Raw genomic sequence first — 27973 nt, 5'->3', positions numbered from 1 at the left:
GAATAATTTTTTAGAAATTAGGGGCCCTATTCATAGACATCGCGCTAGCCCATGCTACGAGCGTTCTAAACTAGCCCCGGTTATAGCCAGGTTACTTTTACAGGATTCAGAGACGCCGATTAATCAGTGGCTACATTAGTCGGCGTATTAGCTTTGGAAACTGTTACACGATGCTGAAAATGCTACTGCGCATGTGCAGACTGGCAATTGTCATGCTCAGACGCAAGCGATTCCGGATCGTTTCTGTTTATTTGTGAGGTTATTGGCGATATTAAACTACAATAAACTATTTGTTTTTTTCTTCTGTGGTAAAAAAAAAAGCAAGAAATATACATGGCAGCGTGCGGGAATTCGACTACACAAGAAGAAATGTCGAAAATGTAAGTAGAAATGTTATAATATTATACCGTACGTAATATTTTTAGTTTAGGCCTAGACGTAACTATTATGAAATATTGGACTTCAAAGAGTGAATTATTCTAATTCAGTATATATTTATTTACTTTTAGTTGAAGAAATAACTAAAAACAACTGGTGGAGGATGCCCTGCTCCCGACATTGATGACGTAGGCCTACTAAACGATATGGAATGTTAACATATGAGGTATGTGTTTTTGGTTCTTAGGACATGTTTTTGTAAGTAAGATAGGCCTATTACTTCATGGTAAATGTTTAATGTGGCTCTGGTATGATTATGTCACCTAAGGCTACTCTGAATAGGTACTTGGTAGCCTAATTAATATAACGTAAATAATATATCTTGTAGGAATATAGCTGATAATGCTAGTAAAATGTAATTCTACAACAATCGTGAAAATGCAAGCTACCATAAATGCAGTTTGGATAATATGGCTTTGTAAATACCCATAGGGGATTGGGCCACAAACATCTGATGTCAACCCACACAATTATCAATCATACCTTAACGTAGGCCTAATATCTTGTGTACAAGAATTATCAAAACTGAGACCTTATTTTAAAGGGCAGTAGGAACGCCTAGAGATTTCTGAGATATCCTTTTCTCTACTTCGTCAAAAGAAATAACATTATTTGAGGTTAGAATTACCTACATAAGCATAAGAAATTTGTAGAATCCAAATTGATGGTCAGCTATAAAATTTCATTATCTTGTGTGTTTATAGAATGCTAGTAAGTGATTTGTAAAATATACCTATATCAAACTCATATTTATTACAGCACTGAAAAGACAAAACCTCATACGCCTATGTAATCTGTAGTTGTGGTGATGTAAACATAGATTACCTCTTATTGTGTTACAATAGAAAGCCCTAAGAGTAATGACAGGAGTGCAAGAAAGATTTTCGACCTTAGACTTTCTTTGAGTAGCCTACATGATGTTTCATGTCAGAAATCGAAACATCCATAATATAATATTATGATATATTAAACACTGTGTATATAATACAAGACAAATTAGATTTCCATTTAACCTCTATTATTCTCAGCTGTTATAAAACGTTCACTGTTTATGTATTATCTTAAAGCTTTGATGGGTCAAGAGGAAAAATTTAGAAAAGAATTATCTTAAAGCTTTGATGGGTCAAGAGGAAAAATTTAGAAAAGAATTAACAAAATTGCTTTATATTCATTTTTGCAAAATGATGCATAGTTTAATTATGTTTTAAATACTTACTATGTATTAATGAACATATTTTGGCTATCTGCTTAATTTACTTGTTCCACATCTCAAAGCTGCCATGCTGATGTAGAATCTATATAATACAATAAGTATTATGTTTACGTTTTCATTTAATATTAATACATGCTTATTTCAGGATGTTAGTATTGCACCATCATCATCATCAATCCCACGTATGTCTGCAATAAATCCTGTCTCCACAATCCCAGGTGAATGGGCGTTAACAGTCTCTACAGTAGTCAACAACAGGTAAGTTTAAGCTCTCATTCATACCTAAGAATATTGCTAGGCCTATTTATGATTACAATATTATCAATCAATCAATCAATCTTCTTAATGCATCCAGCAGAGCTGTGTCTTCTGCAACTGGTACTGATGATTTTAATTTACTTTTTTTTTTTTTTTTTGTGGTTTATAATAATCATACAATGTACTGTATATTATTTCAAGGCAGTCCATTGGGTCAGAATGGGACTTTACAACTGTGTACATGATGACAAATTATGGCTATTTTTCTTTAATGAAGGACAGTTTAGTTAGTATTAAGACATAAATATTAAATGTAACAATAATATTACAATGTATCACTAATATGAAACGGTTAAACAAGGGAACATTAATTTGAATACTAGAAATTGAGTGATACATTGTATGACAGTTATTCCAACCCAACCAACAAATTAATGTACAAGTGCTTCATAACAATTAAAATTTATGATCTGGAATATGAAGTGGGATGCATTTGAATCATAGTACATTTTGCAGAAAATTAAATTTTCTTGCATGTTTGGATCAAATAGATAATTTCAAACAATGTGATAAATTTTCAAACTTAGACAATTAAAAAAATTCACAGTTTTGATAAGTAGTGTCTTTTGTGTACAGTAGTATGCAAATGATTAACATTTTTTTCGTCTTTCCATAGGACTCTGCTGCAAGATCGTCGAGAATGACAGAGTATGAAGAAGTGTTCCTCCTAAGCATGAAGCCCAAAAATTAAATGTGATGAGAAGTTCTATGAATTGCAGAAAACAAAATTGTTATTAGAAATAAAATATTATTAAATGCAAAGTTAAAAATTATCTGGGACAAATGAAAGAACTAGAAATGTAACTTAGTAGTAGTGGTAATGGTGGTGGTGATGGTAATAGTAGCACTAGTAGTGAAATTTTCTTGAGTTCTTGTCTACTTCATTTCCTTGCGAGCTTCCCAGCAGTATATAGGAACTTGAAATTCTTCTGTCCCAATCATTTTCTGGGGTTTGGTGTAGAGTAGTAAGTATTTCTTGTTCATTATTATATTTGTGTAGTTGCATGCTACACAGTGTTATGAGTGTAACAAGTTTATTCGATGGAGATATGCTGCTGGACAGTTGTGGCCAATTTCTAAGCTGAATGGGACAACTGCATCAGATTGAAGACTATTAGTATTACTGTATATTGGGCTCTAGTAGTGTTTTCAACTTTTTATTTTCACATTGTTGTTTAGTGAATTCTATACATGTGTGTGTGTTCCTTTTTCTTATTTTAATGTCGGTTAAGAGTTTTGCCGATTTATAAGACAGGTTACTTATTTATTTATTTATTTTTTTGTTTTTGCTGGATTCATCATTCATCAAACCTGTAGTTCCTCAGTTGGAACATATTCCCTGATGGAGGTTTAAGTACCTACCTAAAGCAATTTAGTTACACTTATGTCTATAACTATGCTATTAAGGTGGTGTTAGTAGAGAAATTTAATTCAGAGTCTTTAATTTAGGCTTGGAAGTCTCTAATGAATTGATCCATGAATTGAAAAAAGCAAAATTATTATTAGATATGGAAATGTTAAGAAAACACAATTAGAAAGAAAAGAATAGGAGGAGGGCCTAATGAAAAGCTGGAAATGTTGTTTTCTAATGCCAGACATTTGACAATAAAGTCATTTGACCTCTTGCACTCCAATATTTTTCGAAGATATTGTCATGGTCAGCCACTGAGGCACAGATTTGAGGTGTTCCAAATCCATTTCTTGGTTTGAGTTGCACAATGGACAAAAACTGGAAATGTAGTACTTTAGTGTAATGTTCTCTCTTTTATTACATTGCTGAAACTCATGTTTACAATATCATGCTCTTTCAATAAATAATATTTTGTTTTATTTTGTGTTAGAAGAAAATACTTATATTTCACCACTTCTTTAAATGAATTTATTTTTTTATCAGACAGTCTATCAAAGGTAGAGATGTGATTTTGCATGGATAGTTTTTTAGTTATGAGGGAAATGCTTCATCACTGCACAGTGAACTGTCAACATTTTGAATTTAGAAAAAAAAAATATATATATATATATATATATTTTTTTCCAATCGTAAAAATATTTTTTTCATATAGTAGGACAGTATTTTACACGTACTAATTTTCATAATTGTACAAGATACAGTAATAGTGGAAAAAATGTTGAATATTTGCAAAATTTTACTGCTGTAAGCTGTACCTAACCCCTTCAGGTAAATTGAATAAATGTAGCTTGTATGTTAGAGTAAATATCTGGTCGCAGGATTCTTTCCAATGCAGGGCTAAATCTGCAATGCTTCACTCATTTCTTGTGATCATTTTACTGGTGATTCGTCTGTATTTTTGCATGAAACTCATTCAGAAGTTACTAATTTGCATCACTTACAACCTGAAATGAATATGGAACTTAGGAATGAGGAGAAAAATAAAGGTCTATATTTATTTTCTTAATACTCTCACTCTATGCTAAACGATTTTGTTTTTTTTTTTTTTTTTTTTTTTTTTTTTTTTTTTTTTTTGTAATGGCGTTTGCTTATTCTTGTATTATGTTGACATGCTTTGTTTGGCTTTTCCCCCTTTGTCCTTAGAATGTACAATAGTTTGTAACTTAGAAATAAGTGAATATGCAAAATATGAATAAAATTATTGTATGAAGCGAAGTTTAAACCTACATACGAGTTTTAATTTAATTTACAGAACCCTGAGTTTCCATTATACTACTCCCTTTCTTTGATATTATAAACTTATTAATTTGTCCTACAGAATAATATCTGTAATATTGACAGTTAATAAGTCTATAATATTCTCATAGCTGCAGTGCATATTTCTGTACAGATTACTGTGCACTAAACTGCGGATTCCCGGCCAAACAAGTCACTCAACTGAGTGCGCTCCTAGTATAATGGCAGTTGACATTGGACATAAACGTCAACATATATGCCTAACTTGGAGTCAGGCCACAAAAGAAAACATTGAAGGAGGAGGGTTCCACTGGTGCTGTGGATTGAATTCGGCGTAGCTCAGTAGTCAGAGCGCTTGGTATGTAGAATCAAGGACCCGGGTTCGATCCCCGGTGCCGGAGCTAATTTTTCTCCTCAAATATTAACCTTTCTTTGATGTTTATTTGTGAAAGTTCTCCAAGATTATCTATGTGCTATCTATGGTGCCAGTACCTAAAATCAAATATTTTTATATTGAACTTAGTGTATGTCATGGAAAGGTATATTATCATAACATCCTATTAAAAAATAATCGCATTCTGCCATCTGTTTCAGTGACGTGTGGGCATTGGCACTGGATGCACTATTTATACTTGGAGTAATTTATGTGAGAGTTTTTTTTTTATTAGACAGTAACTCTATAATGAAATCAGTCATTTCTAAAAGGACTTTATCCAATCTTTTTGCTAAAATCAATTTAGAACGCTATCATATTCTCACTTGAATACGCCTTTCTGATGATGGGGATTATTCCATGTATTTTATTCAGATCTATGCAGGCTTCACAATATTCACACCACTTCTCAGAGGGCCCTAATCCTGCAGTAAGGCGATTTTTATGGAGATGAGATTTTGAAATAAAGTCCATTCAGAAATTACTGATTCAAATATAAGTTTATTAGCAACATTCCACGTTATGCATACTTCAACTTTTTGTTTTACTTTGAATTGACGAAGATGTTAATATATGGACTATAATGGTTTTCAGTGACTTCTATAAATAAGGAAGCATAGAAAGTAATTTGTCACACGGTACAGTATGTATATTAACCTTCTGTATACCAACCTCTAAATGTAGGCCTACACCAATCTTATTACATGTATACCCCAGAATATGATTGCAAATGAGTACAAGTTTACAAAATGCCCTATGAAAAATTGGTACTATTTCTCTTTTATCGAGGAAACGTTTATATTATAAAGAAATTATCATTAACAGTTCTCTTTTTTCTTTCTAAATAATTTCTTTACAATTTATGCACACCTTTACTGTGTAGTGTCTGAATGGTCATTGCACTCACATGGCATTCTGTACTACACTTCCCATCCCTATTTCTCGGACATATCTTGCATCTCCCAACTTGTGCAGATGGCTAAGGCTGAAGACAACTCTCTTTGTAAATTGTAATTCTCTGGAGTCCATTTTTTTAACATTTCAAAAATGAACTGCACAAACTAAGCTGGGGATACTCACTCAGTGACACAAACAGGTACTGGACTGCTGCAATAATAATAATAATAATAATAATAATAATAATTAGAATATTAAAAATTGAGGTGTATATTGCAGGTATAGCAACCCAAGAAACGAATGTATAAGTGATTCATAAGAAATAAAATTGACATGAAATACAAAGTGCACACCAGTGATTTGTGCAGTCAGTTCACATAACTTAGAGTATCTTATATTTTCTTAGATGTTAGAATGAAATAATTTCCAACAAAATGATAATCTTTCAAACTTAAACAATAAAAAAAAAAACATAATATAAGAAAGTAATAGTGTGATTGGTGTACACAGTTACATTATGTGGTATACAAAAGTTTAACATTCTCCCTTACTTTTCATTGGATTCTGTCCATGATCATTTAGAATAATAACACAGTATTTCATTTTTTTTTTTATTTAATTTATTTTGTTCCATAGAAGCTTTAAGATGTGGAACAGGTCAAGAGTTACACAAATTCTTGGCAAGATGAGGTGAGGCCGAGGATTCGCCACATATTACCTAACATTTGCCTTAATGTTGGGGAAAACCTCTGAAAAATCCATCCAGGTAATCAGTCCAAGCAGGAATCTAACCCAAGCCCGAGAGCAGCTGCAAATAGGTATAAAAATAATTAAAATGGTATAAAAAAGTATAAAACGATAGCAAGCAGATCAATTAAATTTTCATGCATAGGCAATTGAATTAAGACAATACCTAGCGAGCAGATTAATTCAATTTAAAGGCATAAACAATTAGTTGAACTACACAATAATTTAGGTATATAGCAAGCAGATTAATTCAATTTACAAGTTTAGATATTTTATCAAACAAATTTAATGAATTATAGCATATAGAATTCATCACTTAAGCTTATACAAAAATACACAATACATTGCAAGTAGAGTAATTCACTTTACAAGCATTAACAAATATTTGTGTACACCATAACCACTATCCCACAACAAAATGAAGCGTCCAAATTCATGCTGTTCAAATCGCTTCTTAATTCTAATCTCATTGAAAATGCGAGAGTCATGGGCACTTCCTCTTCAACGTGCCACTATATCCAGAATTTGGAAACTTGCATCACTTATAACCTTAAATGAATAAGGTAATATATGTGTTAACTAGCAATTTCATAAAGGAATTTCTATAAAAAATTAAAACTGGTAAAAAAAACTATCATGTGGGTACACAAATGAAAGCTACGAATGTGATTTGTCACTCATATAAGTGAATTGTATCCCTTTTTTGTGCTATTTTTTGTAAAAAAATTTGAAGTTTTTTAACTAAGCAATAGTTTTTATTCTTTGAGTTTTTTTCATTCTGATATTTAGAGCTGCTAACAGCCTACAGCAGTTGTGTAAGCATGCCACTCTGAAGTTAAGACATCACAATATAAATTGCAACACTTTTATATAATGTCTCACCCATAACGCAAAAATTAACATTCCAGTAATTAATTTAAATTCTACGCCTATACTTTGGATTTTCTTTATGCTTTGCAAAAGTAACCTAAAACATGTACATGTAGCTAGTTAACCTATAAACTTGAAACATATTTCTATGAATCCATCATTATGATCCCATAATATTTTTCATAGTTTCATCTTCAGCATCACTAAACCGATAAAGGATGAGGAAATTTCGAGAGAAATTAAAAGCAGATCCTCAGTCTTATCCTGCATATGTAACCTAAAAGAGAGAATGTGATAAGCAAAGAAAAAATGTTACATTCAAGTATGCAAGCAGTACCATATAGTGTTAAAAAAGAAGAGACTGTCTAAAATGGAGTGTAAAAGGAAATACAACAACAAACTGAAACAACAAATTCTTAAAACACCTGAAAGAAATGAAAACATACCATCTCTAGAGAAATGAAAGTTATAGTTGAAACAGGTCATTTGGCAAGGCTGTAAGTAAAAATAATTACCACTGACCCCATCACAAAAAAGAGCTGTGATAAAAACAGTAACATAAAATGAATTATCAGGTTTCACAAAATATTTGTCTTTTCATAAGTAAGGCCTTCAGTAACATATGAAGCAATAGAAAAGGTGCTGTTTTTTTTATCAAAGAGATGATATTAGTTAAATTTATCTTAGGTTTGCTCATCTATGTATTATGTTGATGTATTGCTTGACCTTCTCGTAATTCTCCAGAAAAGCTACATTGAAGGAGGAACAATAGATCTTTGCTTCACTGACTTCCGTGACATAGGTATATACAGTAGGCCAAATAAACATGTGGTTTTAGTCAGCAGCCACAAATACTTTCAACATAAAAATCGTTTAATAGTTACTTGGGTACTGTTACTTACATACTGTAATGCACTGTTTTAGCTCCCACACTCCCACTTATTACCAATATAACACCATTTCTCTAATAATTCTCCCTGGACTTCTCGCATGTTATATTAGTAATTAGTTAGAAGGAGGGGGGGGGGGGCAACATTGAGGCGATTTTTTATTGTCTTCTTCAGTGTAGCTTTTCTGGAGAATTACAAATTACAAATCTTTTTCTTGTACCATTTAACTGAAATAATGTAATATAATGCATTACTATCTAAAATGTAAATAAAGTTATTAAAAGCTAAACTAGCACTGAGGTGGTTCTCTTCGTACTCTGCTTATACACCTTGCATATACGAATCTGTGATAGATTAGGTTAGATTATTTTTGGCTGTTATAATGCCTTGCATATATGACCAACTGCATCTCTACAAAAATATCTTACAAATTCAACGATTTTCAGTATCGAAATCATCGGAACTACCTCAGCGCTAGTTTCACCAAAATTTCAGCCTAGGTCTACATAACCTCTTACGGGTTGTAATTTCATTTACAGTACGTACCTGAACGTTTAATAGAGAATACCATCCTTTTCGGTTGATATATATTTGTGACAGTTCTCCTCCTACATTTGTTATGGGTATGTGCGTGCCATCTATGGCGCCAATAACCTAAAAATGATGAAATATCACAATAGGCCTACTGTACCAATATGGTACCGGTACAGTACAAATTTCTCTAAGAAAGCATTCACATACAATATTCAAATCATGAAATATAATTACCTGAGGAAATCTTGCAATGTCGTCAAACTTTCTCGCAGTGTTATTCGTTTTTCTTCCCTAGGAAAACATACGTAACGAGGCGCAAGTCCAGTGATTGCTACTGACACATTCGTTATTATACATCTTACAGAAGCCTGACTAATGTTGTATACTTCATATTTTCTAAGTATGTCCAATCTCGGTAGTTACGTCTTCCTCCTACGTCTCACATCACGAATTCGACGCACATAACCCACATTCACTGCATCATAACAGCCATCTTGCTAAGCTAGTCGGCCTCTAAACTACCCTACCGGCGGGGACTAAAATTTAGCCAGCCAAACCCCTCTTAGTACACGTATTATCGCTAACACTAGTTTATGAATACGAAAAACGTTAGTTCGCTGATCATCCACCGGAAGTAGCTATTTAACCCGCTCTAAGAATGTCTATGAATAGGGCCCTAGAAGTTTTAGTTCGAACGGTCTCTGATGACTAGTGAAGAAAAGTGGTGATATCCCAGGAGAAAATGTTCTGCATTTTTTAAAGATTTAGTTCCTGAAAAGAATTTGGTTTCATGTGAACCATATAGTGATCGAGTCTCCAAACGTCAACAGATAAACTGAGGGGCAAAAAGTAAAGGAACTGACAATCCTCAAGAGAAGCCAAGCAAGTTTCTACGCGAAATAAGTACACTCAGAAAATGAAATATCAGACTGAGTTTGCTATAATATCGCATAGACAAAATTGTTGATGTTTGTTGTCTTCCATCAATTTACACAAATTAATGCATACATTAGTGGCAGTGGGGCTGCCGCTGGGCAGTACATCTTCTGTGTAGTCTTGTGATGTTTTAATGTCGCAATTAGTGAGTAAAATTACAGTGTTGAGAAGCTTTTAGCTAACAAAAATAGGTGCCGAAATCAAGGGTAAAACGAACGAGGGCGTGGTGTAAAGGAAGTGTGCAAATGAACCGTCGAAAATTCACCCAAAATAGAAAAAGAGTACACTGGAACGAGTGCAAGAATGAAGACCTAAGAAAAACTCGTTTCCTAACGTACTCTCCTGCAGTTCAGCTACAAAGTGTCAACGATTTAGTGAATGTTCTTAAAACGTCAACAATCGACGATCAATCAACTATTAACTGGATTGCTGCAGTTTTCTCACATTGGGAACGATTGCAGAGTAGAGTTTTTATATCTTATTTTGTTATCACCATAAATCAATTGTTGCATGTTAATTTCTGAAGAGCGACCTGCTATCGAGTATAAAAGTGTCAACTTTAACCCTAATGTATAATCTCTCATTGTACCAACAATACTACACATCTACAATCATACAAAGTTTCACTTCTGCCGAGCATAGAGGTTACAAACTAAGTTTCTTTTTGTTATCTCGACATTACAACAAACAACGTTCAGATTACAATAGTAACCGGTTACCAATTAAATTCTGTTTATAGCAAAGTATTAAATTTCTATCATACTCGTTGAGTAGGAGAGTAGGCCGAATGGTCTTAATTCGGCCAGTTAAAATAAAACATTATTATTATTATTATTATTATTATTATTATTATTATTATTATTATTATTATTATTATTATTATCATATTACTACTAATATTAGTATTATTACTACAGTACTATTATTACTATCATCATATTACTATTATTATTATTATTATTATTATTATTATTATCATATCATCATTATTATTATTACTACTACTATTATTTACTTGGTTATTTAACAATGCTATATCAACTACTGGGTTATTTAGAGTCGAAATTAGTGATAGTAGGATGGTAATAGGAGAAATGAGGCCGAGGATTCGCCATAGATTACCTGACATTCGACTTAGAGTTGGGGAAAACCTCGAAAAAATGCAACCAGATAAGCAGCCCAAGCGGGAATCGAATCCAAACCCGAGCGCAACCCAGATCAGCAGGCAATGCCCCACCGCTTGAGCTCCGCGGGTGGCTATATTAATATTAATGTTATTATTATTATTATTATTATTATTATTATTATTATTATTATTATTATTATCATATTACTACTAATATTAGTATTATTACTACAGTACTATTATTACTATCATCATATTACTATTATTATTATTATTATTATTATTATCATATCATCATTATTATTATTACTACTACTATTATTTACTTGGTTATTTAACAATGCTATATCAACTACTGGGTTATTTAGAGTCGAAATTAGTGATAGTAGGATGGTAATAGGAGAAATGAGGCCGAGGATTCGCCATAGATTACCTGACATTCGACTTAGAGTTGGGGAAAACCTCGAAAAAATGCAACCAGATAAGCAGCCCAAGCGGGAATCGAATCCAAACCCGAGCGCAACCCAGATCAGCAGGCAATGCCCCACCGCTTGAGCTCCGCGGGTGGCTATATTAATATTAATGTTATTATTACTATTATTATTATTATTATTATTATTATTATTAGGTATTATTATTATTATTATTATTAGGTATTATTAGGTATTATTATTATTATTATTATTATTATTATTATTATTATACCGAATTGAACAAAGTAAAAAAGTTATAACATGTTTAAATTCTATATGGTGGGATAAACATCTTTGGAAGGATACCAAAAAATATATTGGCAAAATGTTAGTTGAATCTGTATTAAACTATGGAAGTGAAATATGGGTAACGAATGCATATTATAGAAAAAGAATTTTGGCCGTAGAAATGGATTATTTGAGACGAAGTGCTAGAGTCTCCCTCTTGGACCACATTAAAAATTAATGGATGCTGAAGAGACAGTGTTAAATAGAATAGAAAATAAGAGTTTGAAGTGGTTTGGTCATCTGATGAGAATGGGCGAAGACAGATGGCCTAAACAAATTTATCAGTGAAAACTTCCAGGAAGAAGAGGAAGAAGTAGACCAAAAAGAACTTGGGACAACGGAGTAATGGACGTCAGCAACAAGAGGGGGTTGAGGACTGAAGACGCACAAGACAGAAGGCTTTGGAGGATTGGCTCAGGAGGACGGCAGTAGCTGTAGAATCCTGAATATATAGGCCTATTGTTGTTATCATTATCATTATCATTATCATTATTATTATTATTATTATTATTATTATTATTATTATTATTATTATTATTATTATTTTAGCTGGCGAGATACTGAAAGGGAAGACAGCGCTTGTAGAGTTAGTAGAAAGAATCCAAGAACAGACGAAAGCAAAAGATGACAGTAATGAAGAGCGTTTGGTAAAAGAAGAGGCGATCCATCTTCATAATATAGCATTGTTTCTTTTTTATGTTTGAGCTATATATCTCTTTGCTTACTTTTCCATACTATAATCTCTTTTATGTCAAAAATGTTATAGTCTACATTCTTTGTAATTTTATGTTCATGTCACTGTTTTAGTCATATGCGAAGTCGGAGTTTAAATATTCAAATATCTCTTTTTTTAAGTGCAGTTACATGAATATGTTATTCTGTTCTGACTAGAGTTTTACGCTTGAGGACATAACGTTTGTTTTTTTCTTTTTTTTAAGCCTTCAACATACTGCGACTCGAATATTTGATCTGTCCATTCCATTTTCCATAAGCCGATACGGCTACTTTCCTTTTTAAAACTGCTGTTGTAATGTCCACATCCCACTTCGAAATTAAAGGAAACTGTACGTTGAAAGTGTACATTAATTAATAGTATTAATTTATTGAACTAATTCATTCCTCAGTTCAAATTTTCATACACTTCTCTCTCGCTTCATAGACTGCAATTTTTGTTGCTCGCATTTCATTTAGTTTCAGTTTCATACATTGGTCCTCTATATTTCAACTACTTTAAACAGTCTTATGCTTTATTTTAGTCTGTATAATGTTTATATCTTTATTTCTTCCATAATATATGTACATACTCAATTTTTTTCTCCGAGTGCTGTATTATTAAAAATTGAATTATGGTTTATGTAACGACGCTCGCATCTGCAGAGGTTATATCAGCGTCGCTGGTGTGCAGGAATGTTGTCCCGTAGGAGTTCTTTTACATGTCAGTATATCTACTGACATGAACCTGTCGTCATTTAAACACACTTAAATGCCATCGACCCGGCCGGGATCGAACTCGTAACCTCGAGCACAGAAGGCCAGCGCTATATCGACTACGCTACCGAGGCCGACTGTACTATTGAATGTTCGAAAAAAATATATATGATGTCACTATCACTATCACCATCACATTTATTTAATACAGATCTTATTTCATAACAGAATTTATTTGAAAATAAAGAGAAAGAGATAAAATTTAAAATACATTAGACTATATTCCTTCCGCTCAGAGATGTACGTTGATGGACGGCCAATTATCACAACACGTGCATTTGTCGACATGAGATATCACAATATGATAGACGTCCAATCATCACAACAAGTGCGTTTATCGACATGAGGTTTCACACTATGGTAGACGTCCAATCTTCACAACTCTTGCATTTGTCGACATGAGGTTTCACAATGTGGTAGACGTGCAATCATCACAGCACGTGCATTTGTCGACATGAGATTTCACAATATGATAGACGTCCAATCATCACAACAACTGCGTTTATCGACATGAGGTTTCACACTGTGGTAGACGTCCAATCTTCACAACTCGTGCATTTGTCGGCATGAGTTTTCACACTGTGATAGATGTCCAATCTTCATAACTCGTGGATTTGTTGACATGAGGTTTCACAATGTGATAGACATCCAATCTTCACAACTTGTGCATTTGTCGACATGAGGTTTCACAATGTGATAGACGTCCAATCTTCACAACTCGTGCATTTGTCGACATGAGGTTTCACAATGTTATAGTCGTCCAATCTTCACAACTCGTGCATTTGTCGACATGAGGTTTCACAATGTGCTAGATGGCCAATCATCACAACACGTCCAGTTGTTGACATGATTCACTTTTGAGCTGGATGGTTAATAGTCTTTCATTCGCTCATTTCTTTCAAACGTCTTTGCTGGTACTCAAATTAAGATGAACCCTAGCATGAGATGTTGCAAGTCGATGATGGTGATGTAGAGCCGTTAGTGGTGTATGATAATGTAACCCAGTAGTGTCAGAGTTGTAAGCTCCAATACCGGTTGTGGAGCTAGATCGGAGCTTGAACTTGCTTATGTCTGTGGAAACACCGGAGCACGCAACCAGTCTAGTGGAGCGCTCCGCTCCGTTTAGTCCCTGTCTGACATCGCTGATGTAACCGAACATATCAATAATATTACTAACAGGTATTATTATCATAATTTTCTAATAATAGGGGGGCATATACACTTTTTTTCTTTATTTTTTGTTGAGTGGACTTTGCTCAATAATATAGTGAAACAAATAAATGGCTCTAATACTTTTCCCTCATAACTTCCACAATCTTTAATATACATAACAAATTTTGTATACAAGTGTATTCGATATTGGAGATCAAACCTTGTTTTAGCATTGCTTTTTTTCATTTCAAGATGTTTCTTTAATATGTTTATGTAAAAAATTAAATTTTACAATCCATGGAAAAAAAAAATCACATGAAAATGTTTAATATCTATATATGCAACTGATAAGGGAAGGATGGTTAACACACTAATTATGAATAAAATAAAGAGGAAAGGATTAAAAATATTCAAAATTGTACATAACATCAAAGAAGCCAACTTTCCCTTTCGAATCATTACCATGTTTATAGTTCGTTTTTTAAATGGCTGAACATACACAAACCAGCTGCCATGTTCGAATTGCATTATGATCTGGGATTTTGTAAACGGTACTAGTTCTAGAACAACATAACATTTTGATGATTATCACGTTATATCAAACCACTGTCAGATGCTTGCTGTTATTTCCGAACTGTTGCTTCATAATAGTACATTCTTGGAACCGAAATAGTTCCGAAAAAAGCGACTTTTCGATTCTTGAAGATACGGGGGTGGGATGCATTGCGCGCCAAACAGGGTCGTGTCAGCAGCCTCGCAGAGGGCGTGGCTGTAGCGGGAGACTCCACTAACGCTTGTTACTAGAGTTACTCACGAAGAATGGCCGCATGTACAGACAACTCCAATTAACGAGTTACAATCCATACGAGTGTGCTCCGAACAGGCAGGCATTTCAACCGGCAGCGATATACATAAATTTGAAGTAGAAGCTTTAAATTCTGCGTTGTTGGGACTGTTGAAGGTTCAAATAATAACTAAAAACTGCGGATTATTATTATTATTACTATTATTATCATCATCATCATCATTCTTGCAAGTATTAGGCCTTTTGACCTATTACGATCTCAGCGGAGAATTTTCCTTTCACCTTTTTCTTGTTCGATCTTTTATGATCTTTTACCAGCAGATTGGTAGTAGGCTAATACATGGCCTCCGGTATTTTATTCGAGGACATTCGATGTAAGTAGTTGAACCATTTGATCTAATATTCCTGAATGTGGTGCATTATAGGATCTACTTTTAATTCTTGTAATATAATCTTTCTTCCTCTTATGGTCCATTTTTGTATACATGCTGTTCTTCACAGAAACTTTATCTCACAAGCTTTTAACCTGCTTTCTTCATTCTTCCTTATTGTCCACGCTTCACATCCGTAACTTAACATAGGTCTTGCTAACGTTTTGTAAAGTCAAATTCTAGTATGCTTTTGCACCAAATATGGCTTCAATACGTTATAAATTATTCCCATAATTCTGTTGTACTTGATAATTTTATCTGGAAAATCAAACTCTTCAAAAAATGATAGCTTGGAACCTAAATATGTAGAGGTGGTGACTGTTTCTAACAATTTATTATTTCAACATATTTTACTCTGTACCGGATATTTTTCATAAAAGACGAGAACTTAAGATTTATCCGTATTTATAACCATATTATACAACATTTTTTGATCATTTGAAAACTGAATGTTGCAGATCATCCTCTGAAGATGCTATGAGAGCCAAGTCACCAACAAGTAATATACGGTATATTCTAGTTGCACATTTCTTTTAAGTTGTATACTTCCATGACGTAAATTTCTCCATTCTATTCATATAGGGCGATCAGATTCACATCGATAAAAAAAAAAGAGGACACAAAGCTTCACTGTTCGAAATAAAAGAGGACAGAAATTATGTACTTAGATTTAGGCTTAGGCCTACATTATATTTTAATTTACATCAATATATATTTTATTAAAGATATTTACAGTACAGATTTACGCTTATATCACACTTAAAAGTATGTTAATATCTCTTTTATTACAAAATAATTATGATAAAAATAATAATGATTTTACAGTTAGCTACACAAGAAAGTCAAGGGAACTATAATTATTAAAAAGGACAGAAAATAACTATTTAGCTTTAGCAAAGAGAGTTATATGATATGATCGTTGCAAAGAGTATATTCCGTCGATGCTGCTCCCACCTATAGGCAAATTACTTGAAAAAGGCGTCAAATCATATAATTTCAAAACATCAAGCATACAAGTTACCAAAAGGAGGACATTTCTTGATTTTTTTAAATCCGCTCGGACCCCGGACAAAGGCCAAAAAAGGAGGATATGTCCGAACAAAAGAGGACGTCTGGTCACCCTGTGTTCATTTACGATATGTACTCGTATATAATAAATAAAAGAGATGAAAGACCACAACCTTTATTATTATTATTATTATTATTATTATTATTATTATTATTATTATTATTATTATCATATCATCATCATTTCAGAATACAGTACGTAGCAGGTAAGGTATGCTCTTTTGCGTGAGAAACACTATCGCGGGTTTGAATCCCGCTTAAGCCATGGATGTCTGCTAGCAATGTGGTCCTGTATTGCCTTAAATGGAGCGCAGTTATGCTGAGCCACTCTCTCGTCCTTACACTGCAATAAATATTAAATGATGCCCTATATCATGTGAGATCCAGGCGACATGCAACGCGAGAAAGATAAGCTTCGGTGATTTGGGAACATTTTTTGGCTACTGGTATCCGTAGGAATGAGCCTAGTTATAATATATTGCATTATATTTAGTTAGGATAAAGAGTTATAAGATTTAAAATCCTAACATATGACTACATGACAAATGTTCAATCACCAAATTCTGTAACAAGGGTCACATTACTCTTCTCTTCTGGGCTCTGAAATTTTAATGTATTTTTTTTTTATATTTATGGCGCCACCTAATATATCTTTCAATAAAAACACATTTGTGGCCCCCTACGTTGACACTAGAAACTTACATCATGTACATTATTAAATGGCGAAATGGAGGATAAAATAGTGAGGAGGATGGAATTATCGAGGAAGAAGAGTGCTAAAAAGTGAGCGCAAGAAAGTCAGGAGTGGCAAAAGTGATAGAATAGCAATAGAGAAGAATGTGTTAAGTGTAAGAAGAGTTTAGTAAGATAGACATACAAACAATGAATAAAAGAGAATTAAAGTTAAAGAACATCTGAACAAATGAGAATTGAGCCGTGTTTACCGCTCGCCGAAACGGAGACAAAGATACATCAGAATGACATAGACTTGCTATATAGGTAGAGGAGAGGGAAACGACCACGCAGTTATCTAGTAGAGTGCAGTGTGTAGGCCTATTCTCAGTAACTGTTTCACGTTGCTTACCTGCTGCTACAGTACAGTATGGAGGAATCTAAAGACGGAACATAACATTTAACATTTAACGATTTACAGCTCGAACTTATTAATCTTCAATGTGACCTAAGGGCTAAAGATCGTTTGAATAATACTACTAGCCTGGTTGAGTTTTACAAGACTAAACATTAGCAATAATATCCACGACTACACAGGCTGGCTGTGAAAATGATTGCTATGTTTGAGTCAACATTTATATTTATGAGCAACTGTTTTCTATAATCAACTTCAATAAAGGCAGACATCGAACATCTGTAACTGATGTTTCATTACGATCAGTATGCTACTGTTCCTTTCAGCTGCCAACAGCATAAAACCTCGTTTTTATGTACTGATAAATAAAAATATAACAAAATGATATTGTACATTTAAGTAGCTATAGAGTTTCTATTATTTTTGTAAAATAAATATTTCTTTATTAATTAATAATAGTCCAAGGCAGTTTTGCAAACACTGAACGGGAATTTATTTCATAAACACTCGTAATAGTACTTCCTTTTGTGTATATTTTGTACGAGATCACCCCTTCTTCCAGTCCACCCTTATACAGAGCGCACATCTTGTGCAGGCCTGGACTAGAGCATTAATGCAAGATCTGTGGTACGGTGTCGCGGAACTATGAGGATCCGAATGCGCTCGAGAAGCGGTATAAGTAGCAACGATTTTCAAGTCAATATATTTCATAAACTAGGAAAAAGCGAAACGATTACGGGAATAACAAGGTGAACATAAACAAATCTGGACAGTTCTAAAAGTAAATATAAGCTACATAGCATTACAAATATATATTTTACGTATCTTTCGTTATTATCATAGAATTATTCGTGGGTTTGAGTTTCCTCCCTTCCTTCAGGATCCGTACAATTACAATGCACAACTACTCACATCTTCAGTGTCTCACCAAATTCCGCTGCAAAAATTTGCGCCTGAGAACTTTTAACCTACGGTATTATTATTCACCAGATACACTGTTAACGTATGCTATGGTAGTGACTGGTGAACGATAGTAAACTTTCTAATCTTGAATAAATTATTTGTTTTTCTTTTACTTAGACCTTACGATATGTATTTTTATGTTCGGGTGTCTCATTAAATCCCAGTGGTTAGTAAGTTGTTAACCGGCATAATAAAGAATAAACGGAGTAACAATTTCGCTCAGTTGTTTAAAGCAGCCTAACACAGCGAATCGAACAACGTAGCAATTCCTTAGATAGTAATTAGTTCTCAAACAATGGAAATCTTAATTAATTGATTAACTAGCGGACTTACTCGTGTTAATTATGTAAGTTTGCACGGTTTACAGCTGTTTCGGTGCTTCATCACACTATCCTCAGAGCCTACTAGATCTCGGCGTCATCTCGAACTTCTCTGCCTGTTATGTGGGTGCGTTTGATTGTTGAAAGGTATTGAAAAGTGGAGTCAAATAGTGTGTGTGTGTACTGAAATTGATCTGTGTGTTGAGAATTTGATCGGTGTGTGTTTTAGTGTGTTTGTATATTTCGTATTGTTCTAGTGTGTTGAGTTTTTGGTTCTTGGGTTGTATGTGTAGGATTTCCATGTCCGCATTTATGTTATTGTATGTATGGTTAGCATTGGTTATGTGATCGGCGTATGTAGATGTATTGTGTCCTCTGGTTATTGTTTTAATGTGTTCTTTGTAGCGTGTTTGGAATGATCTGCCTGTCTGTCCTATGTAGAACTTGTCGCAACTATTACATGTGAGTTTGTATACACCTGTGTGGTCGTATTTATTTGTTTGTGTTTTTTGTGTGTTGAGATGTCTTTGTAGTGTGTTTTCTGTTCTGTATGCTATGTTCTATTTCTGCTTTCTGAATGAAAATGCGATCTTATGTGTGCTTTTGTTTTCATATGTTAGTGTGATGTATTTCTTATGTTCTTGTGTTTGTGTTGTGTTATGTTTTGCATGTTTTGCCGAGATCTATTAGGCTCTGAGGATGTTTTTTTTTATTTTAGTTGGTTATTTTACGACGCTTTATCAACAGCTCAGGTTATTAAGCGTCTGAATGAGATGAACGTGATAATGCCGGTGAAATGAGTCCGGGGTCCAGCACCGAAAGTTACCCAGCATTTGCTGATATTGGGTTGAGGGAGAACCCCGGAAAAAACCTCAACCAAGTAACTTGCCCCAACAGGGAATCGAACCCGCGCCACCTGGTTTCGAGGCCAGACGCGCTGATCGTTACTCCACATGTGTGGACTTGAGGATGGTGTGATGAAGCACCGAAATAGCTGTAAGCCGCACAAACTTACATAATTAACACGAGTAAGTCCGCTAGTTAATCAATTAATTATATTCAAGTGTTAAAAGTAGTGTACGCAAGATTCAAAAAGGAAACGTTAAGTTCCACGACACGGTGGAGTACATAAAAAAGTTTATTTCTGAACACAATCAATGTGGAAGTCTAAAATTTTACTCAAATACTCGTATTTTTCAAATACAGCATCACTTTTTAGCATCAGTCCCATTTTTACAAATCTGTCGTCCATTTGCAAAAGGGGACATGTCCAAAATAACAAAGTGTTATAAAATCGTAAAAACTATAACTCGCTTGCTTACTTACTTATTTACTTACTTACTGGCTTTTAAGGAACCCGGAAGTTCATTGCCGCCCTCACATAAGCCCGCCATCGATCCCTATCCTGAGCAAGATTAATCCAGCCTCTACCATCATATCCCACCTCCCTAAAAATCAATTTTAATATTATCTTCCCATCTACGTCTCGGCCTCCCCAAAGGTCTTTTTCCCTCCGGCCTCCCAACTAACACTCTATATGCATTTCTGGATTCGCCCATACGTGCTACATGCCGTGCCCATCTCAAACGTCTGGATTTAATGTTCCTAATTATGTCAGGTGAAGAATACAATGCGTGCAGTTCTGTGTTGTGTAACTTTCTCCATTCTCATGTAACTTCATCCCTCTTAGCCCCAAATATTTTCCTAAGCACCTTACTCTCAAACACCCTTAACCTATCTATAACTAAGTTAACAAATTGAAATGTTCATATGTTTTTTCTAATTAGAACACTGTGGATATATACATTCAGGAGTCCACACCTGTGGAGTAACGGTCAGCGCGTCTGGCCGCGAAACCAGGTGGCCCGGGTTCGAATCCCGGTCGGGGCAAGTTACCTGGTTGAGGTTTTTTCCGGGGTTTTCCCTCAACCCAATACGAGCAAATGCTGGGTAACTTTCGGTGCTGGACCCCGGACTCATTTCACCGGCATTATCACCTTCATTTCATTCAGACGCTAAATAACCTAGATGTTGATACAGCGTCGTAAAATAACCTAATAAAATTAAAATTACATTCAGGACCCATGAACTTTTTAATTTTTTTTAAGTCTGTTATATTTTTTTATGATTTCCTAACACTTTATCATTTTGAACATGTCCCCTTTTGAAAAATCGACGACAGAAATACAGCAGTTCTTTTCCCGAGCAAGAAGTGGCTTTGGAACCATACATATGTTGCCAAGAAAAGAACATTTCTGCAATATAGCACTGTGCTCAGAACAACAAGATAAGCTGATCTGGTTGTGAGTGACAGTAAGCCGCAAGCATGGATCAAAGATATGAAGCGGATTTACTAACAGTACAACCTCAACGCTTGGACATGAATATCTCTTGAACAGAGAGAGATTTCTGAAATTACCAAAATCCTCTGTGTATATCTTTTAAGCTCTTATATCTTGTGTCTTCCCATGTGTAATAATTAGTATATTCTAGTGAGAATATACAGGGTGAGTCATAAGTATGTTTGGAAAACGTGTGAGCGCGCTCCTGGATCAAAAATAAGAACAATTTCTTATAAGAAAATTTGACAGAAAATATTTATTGGAGAAATGGTTATACTTTGTTTTTGTTCTTTTTTTGTTGTGTCAAAAGTAAATATATATGGAAACTTGTCATTTAACGTTTACAAAAGGTGCTCAATGTGTCCCCGCAATTGTTTACACATGCCTGAGCACGACGTACACACGACTGGCGAGTTCGCTCAAACGCCATGTTGTCATCACGGATCAATTGGCATGCACTTTCAACACGTAGCAAAAGTGCCTTTGCATCATTCACTGGTGTTGCAAAGACGACAGCCTCCCCAAGTGACCCCAAAGGTAAAACTTTAATGGAGTGAGGTCGGGTGATCTGGGTGGCCAAGGCACTAGACCACAACGTCCAATCGAAACAAAACAATGTACTATTCTCTTGTCATTGTGTTGTTTGTAAACAAACACTGGTACAAAATCAAAACAAAAACAACACAATAATATGATCAGATACTTATGAAAACAAAAGTCACTATTACTCCAATAAATAAGGATTTTCCGTCAAATTTTAATATAAGAAATTCTTATGCAGGAGCACGCTCACGCGTGTTCCAAAGATTTTTATGACGCCCTCTGTATAAACTAGTTTTTATCTTAATGAATATAGGTTCAGTGTTGCTAAATGGTTTTCAATCCATCCCTCCAGTTGGCCTTTAAAATTTTCGTACAAAATAAGCCACATTGCTTTCGATCCCGCTAGACAAAATTTCAGAATTGCGTACAAAATAGGATAGATTATTCCCTGTAAACGGCGATCAAAATTATTTATGATTCTTAAGTGTTTAATTTTTAGGTATTTATTATCCGAATTAACTTTGCTGTAGTTTTCAATGTTCAGTTTAGTTGTTGTCCTACATAATCTAAAGATATTTTTAAAGTTGGAATGAGAAAATAAGGTGATCCACAAAGTTCTCTCTCAAGAAACACGCAGCAATTACGTAATGATCGCATGAACCGTTTATATAGAGTGGAAGGTGTTAAGTAACAGTAAAATCACAGAGTAAATTCATAAAATCAAAGCAACACAATTTTTCTTCGCCATTTTGCATTATTTCTTACCATTTATTGGGAAATCAACTTTCTTTATAGAAAAAATTACAACATCGTACTAAATACAGTAGTATCTGCCAATGTATGGAAACACTCCTCCTCAGCAGCAACAGCAGAGAGGACGGCTACGTAGTCAATGTCAACATCAGACCTTTTTCACGAGATGACTGTCCTTAGGCCTACGTATCGCAGTAGTCAGTCACTTAGGTTGAAACACGCGTCTCGTAAAAGCGTTGCCAAAAGTTCATTACTTAAAGTAATTTATTGATAATTAAAGTATTAAGGAAATCAAAGGATAATTGGGATTTTCCGGTCTCTGATCGGGTCAAAAATCCGACAGAACTGATATTTAACCTTTGCTGTAAATTTTGGTAAAGTCCGGAGGGTTTAATTAGTCAAATCCACACTCCTCACTTCCACGTTGGAACCCCCTGGGACTTTTAACATATGGAAGAGCGAGTGGTATGCGGAAAGCAACGGGAACTTACCGCATTTATCTTTCCCAAGAAAAACTGCAAAAATGGCCTGATGAGGACTTCCATGGTAAAAGATTCCGGGCGTAAACTAAGGAAGAGACTAGTGAAGTTCTTTGTGTGGAGTGTAGCATTGTATGGGTACAGAAACATGAATGTTATGACGAAGTGAAGAGAAACCACTAGAAGCATTTGAAATGTGGGTACGGAAAAGAATGGAGCGTATGAAATGGACAGACAGGATAAGAAATGAAGCTGTGTTGGAAAGAGTGAGTGAAGAAAGAGTAATGCTGAAACTGACCAGGAAGAGAAAAAGGAATTTGTTGGGTTACTGTCTGAGAAGAAACTGCCTAATGAAAGATACACTGGAAGGAATGGTGAACGGAAGAAAGTTCGGGGCAGAAGAAGATATGAGATGATAGACGACATTAAGATATATGAATCGTATGTGAAGACTAGATAAGAGGAAGGCAGAAAATAGGAAAGATTGGAGAATGCTGGGTTTGCAGTGAAAGACCTGCCTTTGGGCAGAACACTATGAATGAATGAAATTATTAAAATACTCTTAAACCTTAAACATGACAGAAACATTATATTAAATTATTTGTTGGAACTCAGAATTCTAATGTGAAGTCTTTTATTTCTAAAAGTATATTGTTTTAAAGTTAATTTGATCAAAAATTATCTTGTAAATTAATTATAATTTCTGGGAAAACTAAGAACAAAGGAAGAAACTGGTACAGGACTTTTCCATTCTGAATATGCTGAGGACCTTTTCCTTAAAATGACTGTAATTAAATACCTTCAACTCTTTATACACAAACAAGTTTCACATGCATTTAGTGAAAATTTTATTAAGAACCTACTGTGGGAAGTATATTTCTGCTCGAAAGCACTTGTCTCCAAGTGGCTCTGCAATCGATTCCTAACTATTGTTTTTGGTCAGTCTATCTAGTAACCTTGATTACAAAAGTTGCGCAGTGTTATAAATCACCTATCTCTGTAACAGACATAATGGGCGTGCGCTAATTTGCGGAAACCGGGTTAATTTTCAGATCGATGCAGAAAATAAATTTGATTTTTGTAAACACCTTAATAAGTCTGGATATGAGCGTAGATCAGTTTCTGCAAAGTGGTTTTTATCCAGCTATAACGCTGGGAGTCACAGATGCGTTTGTAGGGATGTACAAATTATTCTTTTGTTATAATAAAATACGAATCTGTTAAAGGTTGGTTAGGTTAGTTTAGGCTTTTGGCATGCCTTGCATAAACTAATCTGTGACAGGCTAGGTTAGTTTATGCTTTTGGTATGCCTTACATATACTACGTGAAATGAAATATGTGTTTGGTGTTCATTTTGAAGTGTTTTACGTCTTTATTTCGCTTGTTACATAATCACTCCTAGGTTACACACACCCATCAATTCTTCTTGATTTTGAACTGTTTCTAATGTTTTCAATTCAATTCACGTCCTATATGAATTCTTCATATTCCAAACTACCTTCCCTCTGAAAATTAGACAAATTTTCTACTTTCTTTTTTTGTTAAAACCTTCAGTTTCGCATGCTATATAGTAAACTCAAGCTTTTACTTGTACAAACATTCCATGATGACTAAATTTCATTGTTTTGGCAACAGAATGTGCGACTCTCAACTGTGCTGTAAGGATATACGCTCCTTAAAATCGCCCTTTCCTCTGCCGGATCTGTATTACCAGGTCACAGGAGAGCCAAATCCTAGCAATTCCTGCCCATAGAACATCCCACTATTCATCCTCTTTTACTGTCTCAGTCCCCCGTGAATGGAATTTTCTACCTCAGAAGATTAGGGGCTGCCAGACAATAACCACTTTCAAGAAAAGGCTAAACGATTTCTTACGGGCGCAGTCAAATTGAAGTTATAATTGTGATCGAGTTTAATAATTTAATTTAATTTAGATATGACTATCATTACTATTATCACTTACTTACTTACTAGCTTTTAAGGAACCCGGAGGTTCATTTCCGCCCTCACATAAGCCGCCATTGGTCCCTATCCTGAGATAAATTAATCCATTCTCTATCATCATATCCCACCTCCCTCAAATCCATTTTAATATTATCTTCCCACCTACGTCTCGGCCTCCCTAAAGGTCTTTTTCCCTCCGGCCTCCCAATTAACACTCTATATGCATTTCTGGATTCGCCCATATGTGCTACATGCGCTGCCCATCTCAAACGTCTGGATTTAATGTTCCTAATTATGTCAGGTGAAGTATACAATGCGTGTAGTTCTGTGTTGTGTAACTTTCTCCATTCTCTTGTAACTTCATCCCTCTTAGCCCCAAATATTTTCCTAAGCACCTTATTCTCAAACACCCTTAACCTATGTTCCTCTCTCAAAGTGAGAGTCCAAGTTTCACAACCATAAAGAACAACCGGTAATATAATTGTTTTATAAATTCTAACTTTCACATTTTTTGACAGCAGACTGGATGATAAAAGCTTCTCAACCGAATAATAACAGGCATTTCCCATATTTATTCTGCGTTTAATTTCCTCCCGAGTATCATTTATATTTGTTACTGTTGCTCCAAGATATTTGAACTTCTCCACCTCTGCAAAAGATAAATTTCCAATTTTTATATTTGCATTTCGTACAATATTCTCGTCACGAGACATAATCATATACTTTGTCTTTTTGGGATTTACTTCCAAACCTATCTCTTTACTTGCTTCCAGTAAAATTCCCGTGTTTTCCCTAATCGTTTGTGGATTTTCTCCTAACATATTCACGTCATCCGCATAGACAAGCAGTTGATGTAACCCGTTCAATTCCAAACCAGTAAATTATTATTATTATTATTATTATTATTATTATTATTATTATTATTATTATTACATAATTTTTTATTAGTGTCGTGAAGATGAAAAAAATTGTCATTGTATTATATTAATTATGCATTATATTGTCTTGTATTGTAGTATTGTATTGCTTTGAATTGTATTGTATTGTATTAATTATGTTATATTCATAGCATTGTAGTAATTTTCTATCATATTGGTTGAGTGGAAGAGAAGGCCGGATGGCCGTAACTCTACCAGTAAAAATAAACCATTATTATTATTATTATTATTATTATTATTATTAATAAATGGTCTGAAAAATATTTTCGAAATGCGATTCGAACTACGGTTAAAGTTAGGAAAAACCTTAAGATCAATCTATGAGTAAAGTTTTGCAACATGTGTGGTAAACCCTATGAAGGCGAAGCAACGCCCAAACAACTGATTCCCTCGGGAATATTGACGTCACCTGTCCACCTGCAGTCGAGCGCGGTCCTTCACTCCGAGTTACAGTGACATGAAGCGGATTTTCCAGCTAGACTGTACCGTGGAGGCGACAGATTATGAACTCGGTGATCTGTTTCCATTGCGTTGATACGAGGTGGCGCGCGGATCAACAACAATTACGGGGATGCACACCCCCTGTTGATGGGTCCATGTATAATTATGTAGTGTCACCCCCTGGCGGCTCTCCGGGCAAATTGGATTAGTTTTGCTTGTTTCGGGAAACAACCCCGGCGTGGTATTTATGAAATCTCCAGGGGGCGGTGAAAAGGGAAAGAAGGGAGGGGAGCAACATCGCGGGGTAAATTAGGGAAACATTTGCGTGCAGACAGCAAAAACGCGAACTGGCCGCAGAGAAAGAAACGCGAAGGCAGGGAAACACGATAGTAGCGTTATCTGCAGGGAGATCAGCGAACTGAACTTCCGAGGATTACTGTGGCAAGAAGAACGAAATAAATAAAGGAAGGAAAAAAATGAAGGAAAACAGAGAAAAGATAAAGTGTTAGAAGAAAGGAAGGATAGTCTACATATATTTAAGTTGGAGAAGAAATAGAAATGAAAATAATGACATGGAAACTAGAGAGTAAACGCAACACAAGGATAATACACCAAAAGTGAAAAGAATAAAGAACGGCGATCGAGTAAGAAGGTTCAGTGGCAGCGCACTAGACTCGCATTCGGTAGGTCCCTGGTTCAAATGCTGTCGCCGGCCAACCTAATGAAGTTTTCATGGTTTCCCTGTCAGAAAGGCAAATGCCGGATTGGAAATTTACACATCATGATTCATTCCAACATTTATCACCATTACAATAATCACTAAAACTTAAAATCAGTTCAAATGAATACAAGTCAAAGATGACAATAGAAACAGAATCAAAACGAAAGTTTACGGTCTACTGATATACCCAAAGATCCTACACACGCGATATGACCTAGATGTTCAAGTGAGAATAAATAAAGTTAAGTAAAAAATAAAAGAGGAAAATTAAAATAGAAGGTAAATTAAGTTGGGGCAAAGAAGAAAAAAGTAAATAAAAGATCGAAGACGAGAGAAGAAAGGAAACAAAGAAAAGGCAAAAAAACGGAAGTTAAGCAAAGTAAAGAGAGAAGATGACAGAAAGTGAAAAAGGGAAAGGAAAAAGTAAAAGGGAGAGAGGAAAATTTAAGGCAAATGGGAAAGAGAAAAGTACAAGAGAATAAAAGAATAGGAAAGAAAGAAAGAAAGAAAGAAAGAAAGAAAGAAAGAAAGAAAACATAGTAAGAAGTGATCATAAATTCAAAACAAAAAAAGAAGTGACAAGAGGTTTTGAGAAAATCCATATGATTGCGTGTAACCTATATAAAGCGATAAGGGCAGTGGAATTAGGATAAATAAATATATTTTATTGTAGTGAACGAAAAGAAAT

At 34.7% G+C, this 27973-nt stretch overlaps 2 long non-coding RNA genes across 2 annotated transcripts; one reads left to right on the top strand and one right to left on the bottom strand.

Moving 5' to 3' along the window:
* Window positions 1-24: 24 nt before the first annotated feature.
* Window positions 25-5282, top strand: LOC138712300 (uncharacterized). Its single transcript, XR_011335692.1, has 4 exons — window positions 25-380; window positions 510-604; window positions 1797-1909; window positions 2586-5282. It is a non-coding gene; the product is annotated as an uncharacterized lncRNA (long non-coding RNA).
* Window positions 5283-6545: 1263 nt separating this feature from the next.
* Window positions 6546-9413, bottom strand: LOC138712301 (uncharacterized). The gene is made up of 3 exons (XR_011335693.1): window positions 9222-9413; window positions 9000-9107; window positions 6546-6754 (listed from the first exon to the last, which is right to left on the bottom strand). It is a non-coding gene; the product is annotated as an uncharacterized lncRNA (long non-coding RNA).
* Between the last annotated feature and the right edge of the window lie 18560 nt (window positions 9414-27973).

This window comes from Periplaneta americana, chromosome 13, assembly GCF_040183065.1.
Source record: "Periplaneta americana isolate PAMFEO1 chromosome 13, P.americana_PAMFEO1_priV1, whole genome shotgun sequence".
NCBI lineage: Eukaryota > Metazoa > Arthropoda > Insecta > Blattodea > Blattidae > Periplaneta > Periplaneta americana.
The sequence above is the reverse complement of the archived record's forward strand: the minus strand, read 5'-3'. Positions and strand labels throughout refer to the sequence as shown.